The sequence below is a fragment of the Nannobrachium achirus genome (genome assembly GCF_963921795.1).
Source record: "Nannobrachium achirus genome assembly, chromosome: 14".
In the NCBI taxonomy this organism is placed as follows: Eukaryota; Metazoa; Chordata; class Actinopteri; order Myctophiformes; family Myctophidae; genus Nannobrachium; species Nannobrachium achirus.
This window is the reverse complement of record NC_137821.1, coordinates 24,693,860-24,715,769: the sequence shown is the minus strand read 5'-3', so window position 1 is coordinate 24,715,769 and position 21,910 is coordinate 24,693,860. Positions and strand designations below refer to the sequence as shown.

General features: G+C 43.7%; 1 protein-coding gene across 3 annotated transcripts in view; it reads right to left on the bottom strand.

Moving 5' to 3' along the window:
* The window catches only part of kdm6ba (lysine (K)-specific demethylase 6B, a), a 242,263-nt gene extending 227,405 nt beyond the window's left edge, over window positions 1–14,858 (bottom strand). For all 3 annotated transcript variants that reach the window (XM_080742373.1, XM_080742377.1, XM_080742378.1), the window contains exons 1-3: window positions 14,768–14,858; window positions 12,203–12,313; window positions 11,444–11,485 (exon numbers count right to left, since the gene is read on the bottom strand). The gene's annotated coding sequence lies outside the window, so the exon portion shown is untranslated. The remainder of the gene's footprint in view (window positions 1–11,443; window positions 11,486–12,202; window positions 12,314–14,767) is intronic.
* Between the last annotated feature and the right edge of the window lie 7,052 nt (window positions 14,859–21,910).

The window sequence follows — 21,910 nt, the reverse complement described above, 5'->3', positions numbered from 1 at the left end:
CACCAGATAAGCAGTGAAGAGAAACTCATTCTCTCTTTCAATACTCTCTCTCTCTCTCTCTCTCTCTCTCTCTCTCTCTCCCTGTTCTCCGCTCATCACCATCTCCAGACTTTTCTTTCTTTCTTTCTTTCTTTCTTTCTTTCTTTCTTTCTTTCAGACCCTGTTAGCACTGCCTCAAAGAAAATCAACACACCACAAAATATGCTCTCTGTAAGCAATCGATTGCTCCTCTGAAAACATTCGACACATGTTGTTGGTAATGGTATTACCATACTCGTGATGACAATTATTGTGCCATTTTTAACCCTAACCCTCAAACTCAAATATCGCTATACACCTGGGGACATTTTGCTCTCGCAAGTACAGTAACACACACACACACACACACACACACACACACACACACACACACACACACACACACACACACACACACACACACACACACACACACACACACACACACACACACACACACACACACACACACACACACACACACACACACACACACACACACACACACACACACGATTGAGCGTATGATGTCAGCTCCACCTCTCATCTCTCTGTCCCAGTGCTCACGATGAAGAGACGATGAAGAGGAGGTGGTGCTGTCATCCTCTGCCACCTCCTCCACACGTACCTCCCACTGCTTCCTGTTCCCCTCCTCTCCATCCTGAGCTGCTCACACTCTCCTCTCTCTCTCTCTGTCCCTCTCACCAAGGTTACTATAGTTAAAGTTATACCATGTAACTTTTTTTATAAAACAAATCTTAAAATTGTCCTAACTGTTAAATCGCTAAAGTTTTAGAACCCCCACTCCGTTAATTTCAGCTTCTAAAGCCTTCTCTTTATATGTTTTCTATGAGCCGTGAGGGGGGGAGAATTTCGCGGAAAAATGACATCATCTGCATCATCTGTATACGTTGTGTATACGTTGGCCAATCATATCGCAGATCATAAACACATGGTACACTACCGGCCAATCACAGGCATATCTGCAGTATCTTCAGGAAATAGCTTGCTTTAACAGCTTTGTTTACACTGGTCTAGGAGTCTAGCATGTAACTCCCCAACCGCTGCTCGTAGAGGAACACGAGAGACCTCTAAGGATACATCTCGGCGAGGAGAGGCGGACGCGGTGGTCTGAAGGCCGGTCCGCGGCGAAAAACGCAGACGCGACCGCGGTTTGCTATACTGCTACAGACCACTAGTTGAGCAACTTACACAGTATAGGTTTAACTAGAACTACCCGTCACAAAATAACTAGAGCTAGAATCTGAAAAACATTTTAGTTAACTGGAATAGAACATTAAAGATTAGGCTTTACTAAAACAATTATGAATCAATTGCAACTGTGTTAACTAAAATAGAGAGAACGTTCTCGATCTTGTCAAAAATAGCAAAAGATTAATAAAGAAAATTGCAGATCTACAAGCTCACAACACGTCACATTGCGACACAGCTATTTTTGCAACTTTTCTGACTTTGTTGAATGTTTTATTTTGCCAAAACGACATAAAAGAAAGAAAACAAAAGAAATGTTGAAAGATATAACCTCTCTCTCACCCTCTCCCCCCCTCTCTCTCTCTCTCATCGGAGCCGCAGGCTTGTTGACAACACGAGCAGCTGTCCTCACTCAATTCCATTTCACTTTCTGTCCTTTATTTGCATGACAAAAGTGACAATTGATTGTCGAGGCATCAATGACATCATTAACCACATGAACCCTAGCGTCCCTCCCTATTCTTGGGGGGCGAACATTCTGCATAAGTAGCAGATCTATAAGCTCACAATGTATACAATGTATTGCAACATGTTACATCGTATCGCAACGTGTTACATGCAAGCGTGTCTGCTATTTTCGGCAAAGAGATATGGTGTGGAGGGGGAAAAGGAGCAGACCAAGTATAGAGCCCTGGCGAACTTCGGTAAATTAAGTATATAGGGTAAGTTTTCTAAATGAAAAAACTACACAGCAACACACAGAGTTATTTTACCTCCGAGGTGTGATTGGGGTCCCAGAGATACATACAATAAGAGACCACGTAAGACAGTGATTTCAGGAGTGGATCCGTTTAACCACTTATCCCCTATATAATGTATATCGGCTATTTGAAAATAGCCAATCTACAAGCTCACAACCCATCAAGATGTGACGTGTTTGAGGTTTTAGCTTGTATTTTCCGAAAATACAAACAACACAAATCTTGCATGGGGTCTCTGGCACCAAATATTTTCCAGTGGGGGTCAGCGGCAAAATACATCGATTTTTTGAGGGGTCCTTGACAAGACAAAACAGTTTGAGAAGCCCTGACATCAAGCTGGGTTCAAACCTGGATGGTTCGAGCGGTACGATTAAATACAAAGATAATGCAAAGACGAGACGGCGCGCGGCGCGAACGATCCGAACGGGGCCGCGCGAACGGTCGCCTCGTATCTATCGTAATCCAACTGAAGCGACCTTCGCTTCACCCCCACTGCACCCATCGCGTCCTGACAGCCAATCAGCGTTGATGTTGTCAGGAGACACGGAAATGTTTTGGGTGTTTTGGTGTTGGAACTTGGGACTCCCTTTTTTTTCCGGGTGTTTCGCCTTGATTCCAACGGGACATGATTTGTTTACCAACGCGGACCTGCGCGACCAAAGTGAAGTGATAGAAGCGACTAGAATAGAAGAAATAGCTTCAGCTTTGGACGCAGCTTTAGAGAGCATCACGTGGACGGTCTAGCAGGGCAGAGGATCAGAGATCTATGAACTATAGCATCAAGTGTCCCCTGTGTACATTATGATGTATGACACGATGTCACCTGGAGCGAAAGTGACAGCCAACAGATGTCAGGGACAAGAGTGTGCGTGCGTGTGCGTCTGTGTGCGTGCGTGCTTGATCATGATCGATCGCAGCTGTCAAATGGCTGGTGCTTTGCGGTCGTTTTACCGGAAACTGGATGAGGATTCTATACTTGTGTGTGGACACATTGTTCCTCAACAAGTGCACGCGCACACACACACACACACACACACACACACACACACACACACACACACACACACACACACACACACACACACACACACACACACACACACACACACACACACACACACACACACACACACACACACACACACACACACACACACACACACACACAGATCACTCTTCACACCTTGCAATGCCCCACACACACACACACGTACAGTATGTATACACACAGCACTCTCGCATAATCACACATACAACACTTCTACACCCTCGATATGCAATTGAAAGTGGCTCTTTCTCCAGGGATGTGAATGTAGCTATTATATCATTATTGTTGAAGAAGAACAAGGATCCCACAGATTGCGCAAGCTATAGACCGCTTTCACTTCTGAATTCTGATCTAAAAGTTTTTGCTAAGGTGCTTGCGCGTCGCTTGCAGGGTTTTATGACCACCTTAGTACACTGTGATCAGACAGGTTTCATAGGAACTAGACTAGCCTCTGATAATGCTAGACGACTATTGCATATCATCGATAGGGCTAAGGAGCTGAGGACCCCCGCCGCAGTGTTGTCGCTCGATGCGTTGAAGGCATTTGATCGTCTGGAATGGTCTTACCTGTGGGCTGTACTAGATAAAATGGGATTTGGTGCTTCATTCATACATTTTGTTAAAGTACTTTATTCTAATCCGTCAGCGATGGTCCTAACCGGTAAGATCTGTTCGCCGCTATTCACGATTGGCAGATCTTCGAGGCAGGGTTGTCCCCTTAGTCCTCTCCTTTTCGCACTTTCACTCGAACCCTTGGCTCAGACAGTGCGTCAGTCTGCAGATATTACTCCTGTTTCGATTAACAACACACAGCATCGCATTTCCCTATATGCTGACGATATTCTACTGTTCATTGAGAATGCACCACAGTCAATTACTCATGTCCTTCAAATCTTTGATCAGTTCAGTTCCATTTCCGGCTACAAAATTAATTGGACGAAGTCAGCCCTTCTACCTCTAAATGATCAGATGAGATCTGCTATCCTGCCGCCCATAATCCCAGTAGTAAGCCAATTCAAATATCTTGGCATAGATATTTTCCCCTCTCTTCAGGCTATTGTTAAGAACAACTATGGTGACACTCTAAATAAGATTTGTCTTGATTTAGATAGATGGTCATCTTTGCCCAACTCTCTCCAAGCTCGAGTTTCAATCATAAAGATGAATGTTCTTCCTAGGGTTAACTTTGTAAGCTCTATGCTCCCTTTGCCACCACCGCCGCAATACTGGAATAAGCTTCACTCTTCGATATCTAAGTTTGTGTGGAAAGGGAAACGCCCTCGTCTTAAACTTTCTCTATTACAGCGTGCTAGAGATGATGGCGGCCTTTCATTGCCCAACTTTAAATTTTATTATTGGGCCTTCACGCTCCGCCCCCTTTTAAATTGGTTTAACCCAGCAAATAAGGTTTCTTGGAGAGAGCTTGAGGAGAGTTTAGTGCAGCCTGTTGAATTGAGAGATCTTATCTATTCAAACATAACTACACATCAATGCAAAGTTCGCTTTGGACCTATCATTTCTCATTTAGTGGCAGTATGGAGAGCAGCTGAAAAGATGTGTAAGATTGATTGTAAATGGAACTTATTTTCCCCAGTGTTCAATAATCAAAGACTTTTAATCGAGGATCGCCCCATTCGCTTTCCAAGGTGGAGGGCTAAGGGGATTCGTACATTAGGGGACTTATTTGATAGAAATGGTTTACGACCTTTTCGAGATTTGTGTGACATCTTCAATCTGCCTGGAAATACCCTTTTTTTCTACTTCCAACTGAGATTGTCCATGAGGACCTATGGGGTCCCATGGCAAGCTCCCCTTAGATTGCACCCCTTCCATGAGTTTATCTGTGATGGTAACAGAACAAGAGGTTTGGTTTCCACCCTCTATGGTTTTTTATTAGACTGTAGTTATGGGCCCCTATCTGTTGATACTGTTTGGAGGAATGATGTACCAAATTTGGACCCTGACTTTTGTTGGGACACAGTGTGGTCTAACATTAGGCTATCTTCTAGAAATCCAGACCATCAACAAATTCATTTAAATTTTGTTCATCGGACTTATTTAACTCCCCGCAGACTATGTGCTATGAGGATTTTGAATAATCCCAACTGCACTCTCTGCGCCTCAAATAGTATTGGTACCTTCCTTCACATGGTTTGGGAATGCCCAAATGTGTCGTCATTCTGGAATATGGTTGCCTCAAAACTTTCAACTATTTTTAGTATTAATATCATATCTTCTCCTTCTTTATTTTTATTAAATGACGTCTCACAGTTGCAACTAAACAATATACGCAAGCGCATCTTCTTTGCTGGATTAACGGCGGCGAAGAAGATGGTAGCTACGCGGTGGAAACCTCCTCATACGTTAACGTTTCGCCAGTGGGCCTTAACCTTTCTAGATATAGTATATTTAGAGCAGTCGATAGCAAGGTTACACGGAGCAAAAGAAGAAAACATTAATATGTGGTCGGACATTGCAGATAAGCTTAAGGCTATGATTCAAGAAATCACTATATAGTGGTAACAGCCTAGCACAGGCATGCACTATTGTACATTCCGTGTTGGTCCGGGGAAAGGGGGTGGGTGGGTTTTCTTTTCCTTTTCTTGTTTTGCTATTGTTTGTGTTTGTCTGTTAATTGCATTTTTCTTTTGATTAATGTTTTACTTTTTCTTGTTCTATTCATATGTATGTCTCTAATTTTATGTTATGGAAAATAAAAATAATTGATAACAAAAAAAAAAAACACTTCTACACCCACATACACAGATTAAACACAACATAGCAGATCTACATCGCAACACATTATAGAGCTTGTAGATTCACTATTTTTTTATGAATTAAATAATAGCCAAAAAAGGACCGGTTTTGGACATACAAGGTTTCCACCTGTCAGCAAGGATAAGCTCCTTGAGTGAATTGCATCAGTTTGACCTCCATTAAACACAAGACCACGTCCTGTCTGTCTGACGCACACAGCAACACTAATAAAGAATGCATTCTATTCATCTGTGTCTGTGTAGGACCACTACACACAAAGCAGCACTGAACATACTGTATACAGTAGATCGTCACTGTCAGCCAGAAACATTGTGGCCCCTTTATCAATATGGTGCAGACCACATCTTTGAGATTCCCGCAATTGTCGGCATTCTTCATCGCATCGTGACTTTGTCGTTGGCGTAAGGTACTTTCAAAGTTGCAATGGTTGACAGCCAGTACAGCCATTCAAAATTTCCTTGTTCCCAGCGGAAAGGAAATTAAAATTCCGTAGACCGCTAAGCGTACTTAACATCTTGAGAATGATTAAAAAAGATATAATAATCTCAGTTCAAATGCAATTTGGTTGAGATGGACTCTTTTCACGCGCTCAGTGGGTATAGCCTGAATCAGATTTCAGATTCATTCAAGCCTCATTCAGATTGGACAGTTGAACAAAGACCTGACCCGCCTGTGTCACCAGGCTGGCCTTGGCTTGGACTTTATACTTTACCTTGTGGATTTAACCTGTTACAGCCCTTTGTAGACTATGTGGTTGAACCTGACAATACGTTGACACTCTGTTTGCACTTTATCTCGTGTACAATGTGCTGAATACTCTTCCACACCTTAATGTCTGATCTCATGTACATAACTGCTGCTTTGTGGAGTTACCTAGTAGTACTGAAGTGACACCACCTTTGTGTCTAATCTTATGCTGCACCTTAAATCTAACCTCATGTAAATACTATATCACATGGATTATGCTATATGTATATAATAGATACCCGTATATCAAATGTTTGCCTATACTTGACATGTTTCTTATACTGTTTGGTTAATTTTTCTCCTTGTTCTCCCTGCCACCCATTCCTTCTTTTGTTTTTCTCTTCCTGAAAACAACTACAACGATGGAGTTTGCACAAAAACAAATGTCACCCACATCTTTACACCAGTAAACCTGTGATGTGACAATAACGTTGATTCAGATTCTGAGATTTAGCTACTGAGAAAACATTCACATGAGGCCCATGCCCTTATTCTGAAGCCATTAACATTTACTAAGCAGCAGCGTCACTATCGGAGTCAAGGACACGTCACCCAAAGGGGTGGGTGGAAGGACCGTGGTTCTGCCATAATGGCTATAATGTTTTATCACAAACCTAAGGACTCGGAGTAGTTCACCCCAAAAAATGACTTTTGTTTCTATCAATTACTCACCCAATGAAGCCTTGATATTCATGGCTTGATATTCATGGCTATTTTTGTAGTATTCCCGATCTAGCATTTCAATATTAACGAATTGAAGTAAATAGGAGGCCAAAGCAAAACGAGTCATTTACAAAATTCTGCATAAGGCCTTCTATTTATTTCAAATAACAAAATATTGGAATGTTGGATCAGATATGAGACAAAAACTATCCAAAGAAATCTCCACTGAAGGAATTGAAGGCTTTGTGGGGTGAGTAGGAATAAAATGTAATTTTTTGGGGTGAACTACCTCTTCAAAGGTGTTGATATGTTTATCAGACTGTAGAAGTGGACAGTGATTCTGCTCAGGTGTGCATGCCTTCACGTCTCCTCCCCTAAACCTCCATCCCTTCTCTCTCATCCTTCACTTCCTTCCTCCAAAGCCCCTCTAAAGCCCACGTCTCAGACTGGCATATGGGCTGCTCAATATCTGACCAGGAGTGTCTGTACTTTGACTCAAGTACTGGGGTTGAGTACTTGGTCCACCACTGCTTTTCTGTGAACCACCAGAGGAATTCCAGTTTCCCAAACATATCTGTGCCGTGGACCTGTCTTTTGTGGCACCAGAATGGACAGATCGGCATGGAACTTCACACACACACACACACACACACACACACACACACACACACACACACACACACACACACACACACACACACACACACACACACACACACACACACACACACACACACACACACACACACACACACACACACACACACACGGCCAAAAACGAACACACTAGGCCTCCACTCCACATTATTCAAATCGGACTCATGGTGGCACTATAATAGGCAGATTTTTGGAAAACACACTTTTTGTTACTACTACGACAGATATCCAAAGACAGTCCAAAACTCACGCAAATCTTTGCACATCATCTCTATGGTTATGTGGTAAAGATGTATCTGTCAGACTCTTTGATGAAATACTAATTGGACTACATAACATTGGAGTCCATTTTACACTACACTGGATCCATTGGAAATCAAAAGTAACAGTTTGGGACATACAGGGTTTCCACCCGACAACGACGAGTCTCTCCGGATGAGAGTGTCTGCTAAATGTCTGTCTGTCCATGCAGTCCTGTTCCCTCCCTCTAGTCCTCTCTCTGCCTCCTTTCCATTGAATAATGCCCCACTCTACACGCCCTGAAGCCAGGTCACAGCACTGCTGGCACACTACACCCTGTGTGTGTGTGTGTGTGTGTGTGTGTGTGTGTGTGTGTGTGTGTGTGTGTGTGTGTGTGTGTGTGTGTGTGTGTGTGTGTGTGTGTGTGTGTGTGTGTGTGTGTGTGTGTGTGTGTGTGTGTGTGTGTGTGTGTGCGCGCGCGCGCGTGCGTGCGTGCGTGCGTGCGTGTTGGGGTGTGAATGCACACGCTCATATTGGCAAGTTGTTCGGCGTGCGCAAGGGACCATGAACATAATAGCTTGTGTGTTTGGGTGTAGACACAAGAGTGGTTACTTGTGCGCGCGCGCGTGCGTGTGTGTGTGTGTGAGTGTGTGTGTGTGTGTGTGTGTGTGTGTGAGTGAGAGAGAGAGAGAGAGAGAGAGAGGGGAGGCTATGAGCATAATGGTCTGTGTGCACACAGGTCTTAAATATGACTGTGTGTGAGAGTGTGTGTGCGTGTGCATGCGTGCGCGGGATCAGATTCATGACCAGCAGTAAATGTAATAAAGCAGAGAGGGCTGAGTGATGGAGAGCCCCAGGTGTGTGTGTGTGTGTGTGTGTGTGTGTGTGTGTGTGTGTGTGTGTGTGTGTGTGTGTGTGGTGCTCCAGGGAGAGGAAGGCATAAGGCTGGTGTGTGTGTTTGTGTGCCTAAGAGGGCGATTAAAGCTTGAATGAGAGAGAGTGGTGTGTGTGTGTGTGTGTGTGTGTGTGTGTGTGTGTGTGTGTGTGTGTGTGTGTGTGTGTGTTGTGTGGGTTAATTGTGTCCTCTGTGTGTGTGTGTGTGTGTGTGTGTGTGTGTGTGTGTGTGTGTGTGTGTGTGTGTGTGTGTGTGTGTGTGTGTGTGTGTGTGAGAGAGAGAGTAAATTGTGTACTACTACGCATGTGTGTATGTAGTAGGTGTAGAAGCGTGTTGCATGTGTGCTCATGGGAGAGAGTGTGTGTGGCATCGCAAGGTGTGAAGAGTGATCTCAGTGTGTGTGTGTGTGTGTGTGTGTGTGTGTGTGTGTGTGTGTGTGTGTGTGTGTGTGTGTGAGTTGAGTGTGTGTGTCCTGTCGGCACGGGGCCCGCTCTGGCAGGGGCCCAAACACACAACATAAGGACCCCTTGTGACATGAATGATGTCACAGTTTAACCCACAGCCAGGAGGTGGAGGGACAGCGGGACACGGCAGAGACAGACAGAGAGGACAAGGACAAACATGAAGGTGGCATCAAGAGGTGACAGGGAGAGAGAGAGAGAGAGAGAGAGAGAGAGAGAGAGAGAGAGAGAGAGAGAGAGAGAGAGAGAGAGAGAGAGAGAGAGAGAGAGAGAGAGAGAGAGAGAGATGTTAATATATAACAGCAAAACTAGCCGCATTTCAAGCTTGTGGATCTGCTACTTTTGATGCTTTTGTGTGAGGCTGTAATATGATCAAGTATAATCATTTATGAAGAACCACAAAAAGTTAGAATGTGGAGATACAGTGAGAGGTTTCTGCCCGACAATGGCCATACAGGGTTTAAGTGGTTAAGGACAGTGGTGGAAAAAGTGCTCGCATTTTATACTTATGTAAAAGTATCAATACTGCAATGTAGACATACTCCGTTAAAAGTAAAAGAAGTAAAAGTCCAGAATTCAAAGTGTACCTGAGTAAAAGTATGAAAGTATTGGCATCAAAATATACTTAAAGTACCAAAAATAAAAGTACAAAATGTTTGAAAATAGCAGATCTACAAGTTCACGACGCGGTGTGAGCTTGTAGATCGGCTATTTTCAAATAGCTGAGGTATAAAATAGTTCCAAAGTCAGTTAATGTATGTTTTATGATATAATCATTTATATATGCAAAGTAACTAGTAACTAAAGTTTTCAAATAAATGTAGTAAAAGTACACTATTTGGATCTGAGATGTAGTGGAGTAGAAGTAAAAGTATTGGAAATTGGAAATACTCCAGTAAAGTACAAATACCTAAAGATTGTACTTAGGTACAATACTTAAGTAAATGTACTTAGTTACTTTACACCACTGGTTAAGGATCTGTTCGGACAAAGAGTGCTGTGGCTCTTCCTCCCCAAACAAGTCACTCTGGATCAGTGTGTCAGTCAGGCTCCTAAAAAGACCGAAATGAGGTGAAACCTATACGCCCGTCTGGTGGAAATCTGATTCCAGACCAGAGAGAGAGTACACGCTGTTCCAGAGGTGTGACGCTTCACTGCTACCACCAGGGGTGCCAGTGGCTCAGGAGGGTAGAGAGGCCACTTGGGAATCTGCAGGTTCCCGGTCCGATTTGAGCAAGACACGTAAACCCCTAACTGCTCCTGACGAACAGGTTGGTGCCTTGCATGGCTTCCTCTGCCGTCGGTGTGTGACTGCGCCACGTGCAGATAAATGTGTGAATGTAATGCACTTTGGATAAAGGTGCTATATAAATGCAAAATACTTTTCCCCTCCTAATTGAAACCTTTGACATCAAAGATTACACCGCCTTTATAGGTCTGCCACACACACACACACACACACACACACACACACACACACACACACACACACACACACACACACACACACACACACACACACACACACACACACACACACACACACACACATACATACATAAAGTTACACGCACAAGCACATACATACATTATCTATGCACTGGAGCAAAATTACTATCATGCTTCTGTAATCTATTGCAAAAGTATTGCATCCACACAAGTAGACATGGCAAACATGTTCTAATATTCTAACACACTGCCTCAAAAGAAACAGACCAGTAAACACATGCATGATATCTTCTGTCTCACAAAAGGACTTACACAGCAAAATAAAGCGCAGTGGGAAAAGTCTATAAGCAAATGAGGTGGAATCACACAATTTAATAAAAATACAAATAAAACACACTGACCAAACATTTCTCCCAAAACAGCTAAAATAGCGTAAGTGATGAAGAATTGTTTCTATTTTAATTCGAAAGAGGAAAGAGGAGCTTGGTGAGACAGACAAAAGCATTGTGCTTACCTTGGCTAGGTTGGTGCTTTCATCCAAATGCAGACAGCGCCCCTGCAAGCAAGAGCAAAGTACTGCATGTCAATGATTATTACCTCTCTGGAATGAATAAAACCTGTAAACCTCTAGTAAACTGGACCTGAGGACGTGGCTTTGTAGTTCAACCACTTTTTCACCCATCTACACCATATCTCTTTGCCGCGTTGTGAGCTTTTAAATCTGTTCCCCCAGAATATGAATGCTGAAGTTGAAGTGGTTAAGAGTGCTCCAACTGTCTCTGTTCATTGAGTGTGGTCTATACTTGGTCCTAGTGCTGTCACGATTACACTTTAAGTAAAAAATTAATTGTCACGCTAAATAATTGCGACAGACAGTTAGAGCGCTCTTTTTTTTAAGATTTGTTTTTGGGGTTTGTATGCCTTTATTGATAGGACAGTAGACTGACAGGAAAGGGGGGGGAAAGATGGGGAGCGACACGTGGGCAAAGGTTGTCCGGATCGGGAATCGAACCGCCGCTGCCGCCAGGCATCCATGCCCATGTGGCAATGCCTTAGTGGTATGCGCCTGGAGCAGTAGGCCAGCAGGCGCCTGCGGCCCGCAGTTGAAGCACTCTTAACCACTTCAACTTCAGCATTCATATTCTGGGGAGCAGATTTACAAGCTCACAACGCGGCAAAAAGATTTGGTGTAGATGGGGAGAAAAGTACAGGGTGGTAAAGCAGCAGATCCCTACATATACTATACATAATATAGAAGATGGTTTCAACTCACCATTGCTGAGGAGGACTGACAGAAGTGTTGCCCAATGCCAGTGGTGTTTGTATGGTGGCTGGGTCATGGTTCTGTGAGCCAGCTTCTGCCATGATGTTACTCACTGCTGTTCTGTGAATGAATGAATGAATGAATGAATGAATGGACGAACCATGTGTTTAGTTAGCTACATGTCAACTGCAGTTATAGCAAAGGTGGTGGGTATCGAAAGATATGCCATCCCAATTTGAGCCGGAGAGGAGAAATGGTACACAAAACGCATTACAAATGGTCTGCTAGGCACCGTCTGACGGCAGATCTCGCAAATGTTGTGTGTTTACACCCAGAGAGTGTGTTGCTGGGACAGAAAAAAGGTTGATAATAAAGTCGATTTTCTCCTGATGTGGGTCTCTGAAAACAGACATTTTGGTGTCAAATTGTTTGGAATATTGTGTGGCTTGTGGTGATTGGGTCCAATATTAGTTCCGTTTTCATGGACTTGTTCAGAAGCTGTGTTCACGTTCACTAACTTCTCCCATTGGAATGAATAGACTCCCACCTAATTCCGGTCTCCTAAAAAGGCAGCCACCTACTACAGTATGTCACACAAATACGGGACGTAAACCGGATAGCATGTCTTTCTTTCTTTTTTTTCTTGGGTCTGTAAAGTTCTCTTTTCCAGAAGGCAGCATAAATAATACCTGTTCCAGGTTAACCTCGCCCACCAGGCTTTCAGAGAGAAAGCCTGGTGTTTGTTCACAACAGGCCGTTTGGTTTCCGCCTAAAGCGCGGAAACCACTAGAAGAAGCGGCGTCGCTTTGATTTGGTTCCCTCCGTTTGTTTCCCCAATCTCTATTAAAATGCTCGAGTAGCCTAGTGTAGTCTTTCCAGTCGCTACGAGTTGGACTAAAAGATGCATATACCAAACATTTTTCAAAAAGCCAAACTACTCCGCATCAAGGACTTTATTAGGTAGGCCCTAAAAGTATGTCCTTGAGCGCAGGGGAATTATTTTGGGTTAAAACTGTTTCCGGTGGATAGTTCCGGCCAAATTGTAGTCCTTTGAGTACTACAACATGACGTTTTGTGGTTTCCGCTCCAGACCGGTTACAAGCCCGAAAAGTGAAGTGATCCCAGACTAGTTCCAGGTCAGTTTCTCACAGCTTCGTTTGATTGGCTCAGCAGCAGGAACAGGAAACTTGTGGAGGTTTGTTGTGTTTCCAGTTCAAATCTACTGCAGAGCCAATCAAATGAAGCTCTGAGAAACTGACCGGAAATGGGAATGTCACCTTTCCATCATAATCTATCATTATTATTATGGAAACATAACAGTCTTCCAGGTCCAACTAAATCAATCTCTGTCTAAATAACTGACTATTATGTACATGCATTATGTGTCAGTAGTTTTTCTCACGCCAATGAAGCCCCTCTGAATTGATTTGAATTGAATTAAACCAGGAGAGCTGGCCTATTTATTGTCCTGTGGCGCCATCTGGTGGCTGCATAGACAAAATGAAGGGGGCGGGGTGAAAGAGGGGCGGAGAAAAGGGAATGAGTGTAAAAAAAATAAAAAATAAAAAAGGGAAAAATTCAAATGCTCTTCCTGGAAATCGGGCACGGAACCCGCCACAACTTCACCACATGACATGTCAGAAAATAAAATGCGACACTCCTTCCTTTTCATTCAATGGCCGCTGCTTTGTAAATCATATTAACCCCAACACAAGGCTAATTATTATATCAATAAATAATGTGACACCTCGTCGTTGCAGCCCAGCAAGGAGACGTTAACTGTAAATTACAGCCTACATGTTTTACGAGAGAGCGAAGCATCCATAATGTGTGTAGGCTATTATGTGCGCACCTCGCGGCGATTGCAACATCACCAACTCCAGTCCAGGCTGCGTTGTTCCCGTAAAAAGAACCGTCCTTTACCGTAAAATACCCTGACCTAGCTCACCAACAAACAACACACACTCAGTGGTGGAAAAAGTACTCACATATTTTACTTAAAATATCAAATGAAAGTATCAGTAGGCCTACTGCAATGTAGAAATGGGCTACACTTGTCTTGTTACACCCAAGACGCAGTGGAGTAGAAGTAAAAAAAATATTGGAAATTGGAAATACTCCAGGAAAGTACACATACCTCAAAATTGTAGTCTACTTATAAGTACAGTACTTAAGTACATGTACTTAGTTACTTTACACCACTGCATAAACACCATCCACTTTCACACACACACATAGACTACACAGCTGCCATGGATATAGGCTACTTTGTACTATCCAGTCAATTACTATGTTATTATGGCAGTGTTTTTACTGTTACATAACGGCAATCGATTGCTGTCACTCGCCTCCCATTCAAAAAGACACCCCCCCCCCCCCACCCACCCCACACCACCACACACACACACACACACTCACACAGCCGCCCTACACACCTACTACGCTCTCTGCGATGAAGGTGAATAATACTAGCAAAACCTCACTCTGCAGTTGGTTATTATAATAATAAAGACGATGATGCTGCATGTTAAATGTGGGGGTGTGTTTTGTCCACCCCTATAGGCTATCGCTTACCTTTTTTCGTGCATGCCAAAAAATCTCCTCACTCGGGGAGGTGCCACCACCGTCCACGGCAATAGGTAAGAGGATCACGGTTTAGAAAAACGCCAATATATAAAAATCTAACAAAATGTGTGCACCCGCAGTCCACAGTTCTTTCCCCCATGGATAGATGACGCAGCCTCCAAAAATCCTTCCCCCCAAAAATGTAACAGCATCAGAGCAGGAGGAGGAGGTGGAGGAGGTTGTTTGAACATCATTCATTTCACAATCACACAGGAAAAAAACACACACATCCATAGCATGTTGTCGACGTATGGACCACCACAACAGTGTGCCCACATGTGTCCTGTGGTGGGCACGGCATGACGAGGAGGACTCATCATCTCCTTTGCATCTTTGCACAGTCATATCGCTTCCAGAAGAGACTCCACCACACAAACACACATCTGTAGAAATCGCTACTAGCAGTAAAGCCTCCCTGGTCGGAGGGGTTTCGTTTGGTTTGTTGCACACGGTTCCTTTTCCCCGTCCCCCCCCCAAAAAAAAACACGTTGGCTAGGGAGCATCCGACGCGATCACCCAAGTCACAAGCCCCCGTAGCAGTAAGAAATTGCGCAGTTTATATTCCATTGAAACGGAGAGACGCTCTCTCCTTTCCCCCCTCCGTCCCTGTTGGAAGCCTCTTCTTTCCCTCCTTCTCTCTTTCCCTCCTCCCCTCTCCCTCTCCCTCAGTTTCTCTCTATCATTGGCAAAAGTAGCCTAAATCTATCTCTCTATCTCTTTTGCAGGTTTATTTTTCCGTGGGTGGAAGGCTCTTTGGCCATAAACTGCCCCGCCTCCACAGTCATCGGCAAAAACACTGTAGTAGGCTACTTGTCCAAATTCCATTATCACTACTATTCACCAAGAGGACCCCCGCCCCCTTACTTTACTGTGAAAAGGTAATCTGCACGGTTTGACACTCCTGGGTCAAAGGGCCACTCAAAGAATCCCTCCCAAGTTGTAGCTGAAGTCATTATAGCTGCTGTTCAATTTAACTATTTTCACCTGCTAGAGGTTTGCCTAATGAGGCATACATCCATGGTTTTCATCCATCCATCCATCCAACCATCTTCAACCGCTTATCCGGAGTCAGGTCGCGGGGGCAACATTCGCCACCACTTCCTCCACCCACCCACTACAGACATTTTCCTTTTTCTCCCATTTTAGGGCCTTACAGCTCATCCGCACTGCCCGCGACACGAGCGATGAAATCTCATTCAAATACATTTGTTTCAATGAGACCGTCCTGTCGTACCACGACAACACGCCATGTAGCGATGTCGTCCACCCCTCCCATATTTGCTTGCATAGTCTTTGTTTGAGCGGGTTTTGTGGCCATGTCCCGCCCCCCAAACACCTTTTTATTATTATTAATTTATTTGATGAGGACAGTATTTCATGCAAAATTGCATCTCATCTCATCGCTCGCGTCGCGGGCAGTGCGGATGAGCTGTTATGCCAATTCCTGAATCCCCCCACATACAGTAGGGCCTAGTCCCGAATGTGTAGACCCCTATTGGTTGGTCTTGAGGAGGTTGTAGACCAGTGGTTCTCAAAGTGGAGTCCCCAGCTAAATGAATACAATTATTGACAGTTGTAGGAAACCAAATGGACCCTTACAGGTCTGTAGCTCAAATAGTGTACAAATGGAACCAAAAGCATGGACGCCAACAGGTCTGTCACTGTACAAATGGAACAAAATGGACCCTTACAGGTCTGTAACTGCGAGTGTACAAATGTAACCAAACTAGAGGTTCGCGGCCCTTTGGGCCGCTCACATCTAGAGTCCACGCCCGCTTCTTTACTAAAAAACTATTTTTTTCAAAAAGAAAGTTTTTTGAAAAAAAAAAAGTAAAAAAAAAAAAAAAAAATTTGGTGGGGGGAACTATTGTGGCGGAACTATTGTGGCGGAACTATTGTGGCGCAGCGCACGTTTCCGGTCGGACATATTTGACCGCCGGACGCACTTCCGGTTAAGAACTCCGTGTGCCACGTGATCAGTCCTAGCCAAGTGGTGTATACGGATGTTACTGCGATTGAGGTGAAAGAGAAAAGTGGAAAGTTGTGAGCTAACTATTAGCTATTTTTGTGTGTGTGTGTGTGTGTGTGTGTGTGTGTGTGTGTGTGTGTGTGTGTGTGTGTGTGTGTGTGTGTGTGTGTGTGTTCTGGCTACGCCCCCCTCGGTTGAAATTGGATCCGCCGGTCCCATAGCTGGGAATACGAGCCAATGGACGGCGGTCACCATGGCAACGGGGGGCCAATGATAGAGTTATGGGCGGTATTATTCCCTACGTTCTCCCTACCGTTGAGTTGAAGTTGAATTGAAGTGGATGCAAAGTGGGCGTGAATGGACTTGGAAGTGGGATGCGGCTTTTGCTCAATTGTATATACTAGCTCTTACCCGTTCAAAGATATGAGCTCCGAAATTATGTGCAGTGTGTGGGTTATGGGATGTGCACTGTGACATGAGGGATGAGGGATGGAAAGTAACTTTAACTGGTGCTTGCATGATAATATGTAGGAGCATCAATGTAAGAAATACCCGTTTGGTTTAATGGCTACAGAGATACTGTGTACCGATCTGCATGATTTTTGGACAAAATCTGTAACAGGGCCAGACAACCGACCCCCACCCCCCCCCACACACACACACACACACACACACACACAGCTGGTTAAACATGTTGCCTCATGCTAGATGCAGAATAGATATGCCTCAAGCTAGATGCAGAATAGATATAGATACAGCATATGATTTGTGAAAGTGACAAACGGGCTTCACAGTTATGTCAGGTGTGTTCATATGCTAATGGTGATGCAATTTCAGATCAATTGCTCCAGCCACTGAGGAGAAACGCTGTGACAGACAGACAGACAGACAGACAGACAGACAGACAGACAGACAGACACTCACTCAGACAGACATTTGGAAAATGATATGTTTGATAAGATGAACCCAGAATGTGGTCTAATGCATGCATAGCAAACTGGGGGTCCTTGAGTTCATGGAGATTTTTGTCTCACAGTGAATACAGTGAATAAAGAATCCAAAAATGAAGAACAATTTGATGAACTGAAGATGGGGCTACAAGATTAACATCAGCAAAGGTAATTTTATATCCAAAATCTGTTGTAACTTCAACACAGCACAGAGTATAATCCTATCCAGTCATATCCTCAGTACACACATGTAGTAGCCCAGATATGGGATCTATGACAAGGTTGTGGGGGTCCCTGCTTCATCTCTCTCTCAACTAAGGGGCCCTTGGCCTGAAAACGTTGAAGACCCCTGTAGTAGCCTATAGCTTCTTTAAGTTCCTATTCATCAGTATCCCAATGAAAAAGCTCTTTTTTTGTTAACATTTTGAAGAAAAAAATACCTAGACATTTTGTATATACATTTCTTTATATTAATATTATATTATCATTACTTTCTTTCTTTGCGTTCTCAATTATTTGGGAGCCCCGCTTGCAATATTCTCACTGCCCACCAGTGGCCCCTGCCCACAGGTTGGGAATCACTAAACCATTAAATCACAGTGTTAATTTGATTAGACCTATTAAAGTAATGGTTAACTTTGCTTAACGAGTATTTCCAAAATAGATATTGAATTAGGATTTTCCAAACAGAACTCTTCACTCCTACATTATGCGAGTAGGCTGACCCTACAGTGGAAATAACATAACATATAGCAGTGGTTCTCAAAGTGGGGTTCAGGGACCACCAGGGTTCCTTGAAGGGGTTCCAGGGGGTCCCCAGCAGCTAAATTAGTTAAATTAATATAGTATATAGTATAAAAATCAGCTTAACCAGCCACTTAAACCCAAGGCGATAGATAAGCTCACTGAACGTTGCATTGCAACAAATTGCAAGCTTGTAGATCTGCTATTAAAAAAAATAAAGATTTGGAATACTTTTGAAACCTTTTAACAACACAAATCCTGGGATCTATGGCACCACATGTTTTCAGATGGGGGTCCACAGCCAAACACATATTAATGTGGGTGGTCCTTGACATGAAAAAAGTTTGAGAACAACACCTGATATATAGGTTTCCTCCCATGGCATTTACATTCTAGGTTAGTGTTCCCACAAGCATGTCCTAAATGTGTGTTTTTCCCCTGTTAACAGCCGAGCCAAAGAATGAGCCAATTTGAATTTGAATTCAGCGTGTTGCTGTGAACCCCCACAAACCCCATCCAACTAAAGACCACCAGAACACACGCACGCATGCAAACACCTCAGAAAGTGACAAACATGCACACATACAACGAAAACATTGAGACTAACACACTCAAAGACACATACAGTATACAGGCCGGCTCACAGACGTGCTGCACGGTACGGTACACTGCACGCACGCACGCACGCACGCACGCACGCAAGATGCCAAGATGCCCATGGTACTGCCATATTGCGCAATCCAATTGGTGTCCCATTAACTTTAAATTACAGGGAAAAAAAGCAAAAAAAGAATCTGCTTTAAGTAGCATACAACTGGTCAAACTAGGGGGTTTTCATGATTCTGAATCCATTGCAAACATCCGTTTTGCATAAAAAAACATTCATTGGGCTAAAACGGCCACCACAAAAGTGTGAAAAGTGATGACTCATCACTTTTCATCAAAACCATAGTCTTGTAGGGCAGTTTTGTAGCCCAAGGAATGTTTTTTGTGCAAAACAGATGCTTGCAATGGATTCAGAATCATGAAAAAACCCTAGTTTGAGCAGTTGTATGCTACTTAAAGCAGATTCTTTTTTTGCTTTTTTCCCCTGTAATGTAAAGTTAATGGGACACCAATTGGATTGCGCAATATGGCAGTACCATGGGGTGCCCATCTTGGCACCCATCTTAAAATGATTAAGTATGTTATGGACAACATCTGTGCCAAATTTGGCGAATTTGCGAGAATCTTAACCAAAATATCCCTGGGGCCCCCGACTAGATGTAGATGACAGAGTAGAGCATCTTGCAATGGGCCTGGTGTACAAGATACACTACACCACTAAGATAACCATGTACCTGACAAAATACTTTAAAAAAGTTAAGGATGTCCACAATTACAACACCAGAGGCAGCCTAGAAAACCTAGCCTAGCCTTACCCTCCCCATGACCCTTCTATTGCAAATATCTATATATTTTCTTGGACAGTTTTTTTTGTCTTTTTCTGACAATATCTACTGCACAGTAGTGTGTTCTATCCATCTGTCATTCAATGTTATATAAGATACATAAAGGTTTCCTGTGTAAATAAGCCGAAAAGCTTACTAGGATCTCCTTTTAGTTGACCTTGTACCAGTGGTACTGTCATGAAACTGTTCCTATGCAAACCTCGAATAAAGTCTTCAATCAATCAATCAATCAATCAAAAAGGGGTGGTTGCCCCACCTTCATAGGGGAGTGGGGGGTAAACTGAGACACCGGGTAAACAGAGACACCCTATCTAGGCAATGGAACACATTGTGGTCATGTGACCATTATATTTTCAAGCCCCGTGAATGTCCCCCTTGCCATGAAGGAGAGTACCTGATAATGCTGTGAAAAACATGCTTTTTTCATTTCTTTTTTTATCGCATGTAAAAGTACATTTTCTTGCTGTCAACATAATCAGCTGTTGTGTCAAAACAAAATGATTCAGGGGAAACAGCATTTTGGGTATGGCAGGACTGGCTGCTTGCTACCCGACGTGGTCATGTGATCAAAGATGGCCGCGGTGTAAATAAGGTCTATAGCACATATTTATCAAAAAAAGAGAGGGCCAATCGGGTGGAGTTAGCTGGTTTGGCAGAAAGTGTGGAGTTAGGAGGTTTTGTCCCAAGCACTTTTTACTACTTTCCATTGGTTCAATATTATTTTAACCAACACTCTGATGCAACAACCTGCTCACCGGGAGCAACTATAGGGGTTCAGAGTCTTGCTCAAGGACACTTTGACACTACCTCTAGGGGAGCCCAGGATCGAACTGGGAACCTTGCAGTTCTCCATCCGGCCGCTCCACCGGCCACTCTACCTACCCCTGAGCCACTGTTGCCCTGTGGCCTCAGTGGCACCAAACACACTGTGTGAGAGGCAGCACACACACGAATGAGAGGGAGAGAGACCCGCCTTTATGGTGCTGAAAGACACATACAAAAGGCTGTATGGATGATCTGACTCTGATTATTATCCCCGCCAGGCCGGAAAGTCGACGGATAACGTTTTCACTCCTGTTTCGAACCGCTGGACCCGGTCAGTGTCAGTCTTTGCATGCACTCTCCTGGGAGGTCAAGGAGGAACATACTCTCCAAATATGGAATCAATCTTACATCATGGTTACATCATAAATGAGTGACATCATTGACTGAATGGTCATGTGACAAGTAAGAAACACCGTTATTACACTGTTTTTCTTTTTAATTGTTCCCACTTCACATCAGTGTTATTTGTTACTTTTTATTCTTCATTTTAGTGTCATGACTGCCAGTTCCCACCTGATGTTATGTGGGAGTCTAGACTGCTCCAGATCGTATCGAATAACTGCTAGCTTACATAACGTCTTCAGGCTAGGACTCAAGTCTAAGACATACAGGTCATCAGGTGTGTTGTATCCTCCAAAGAGGATAATAAAATCTCCCACCATGCAACAGCACATAACAATCATCCCTTTTGGGCGTTTCCCCTTGGGCTCAATCCTCTTCCAGGAGAAGGTCTCTGGTTTGAATTTCCACAGATCTTTGAAGATCTGGTTATTGTTGTGGCCACCGAATATGTACAGCTCTCCATTGTAGGCAAAGGCTGAATGATTCCTGCGTCCTACTGGAAGAAGCTGTGTAGGAGGTGTGCTCAGCCAGCAGTTGGTCTCTGTGTCAAACACTCTAGTGTTGTAGTGCCCCCAAAAGCCCCCAAATACAAACATCTTTGTCCCGATGAAGGTGGCAGAGTGACCAATTGAAGCATGTGCTGTAGTGCCTCTGGTGTTAATTAAAGACCACATCATTGCGGAGGTGTCCAACCTGTAGATCTCATTATTAGTGCGTCCAGTCTGGGACATTCCTCCATGAATATACATGACCTTCCCCAAGACACAGGCTGAGTGCTGGTACCTCCCCTCTGGGACAGACCCGGAAACCC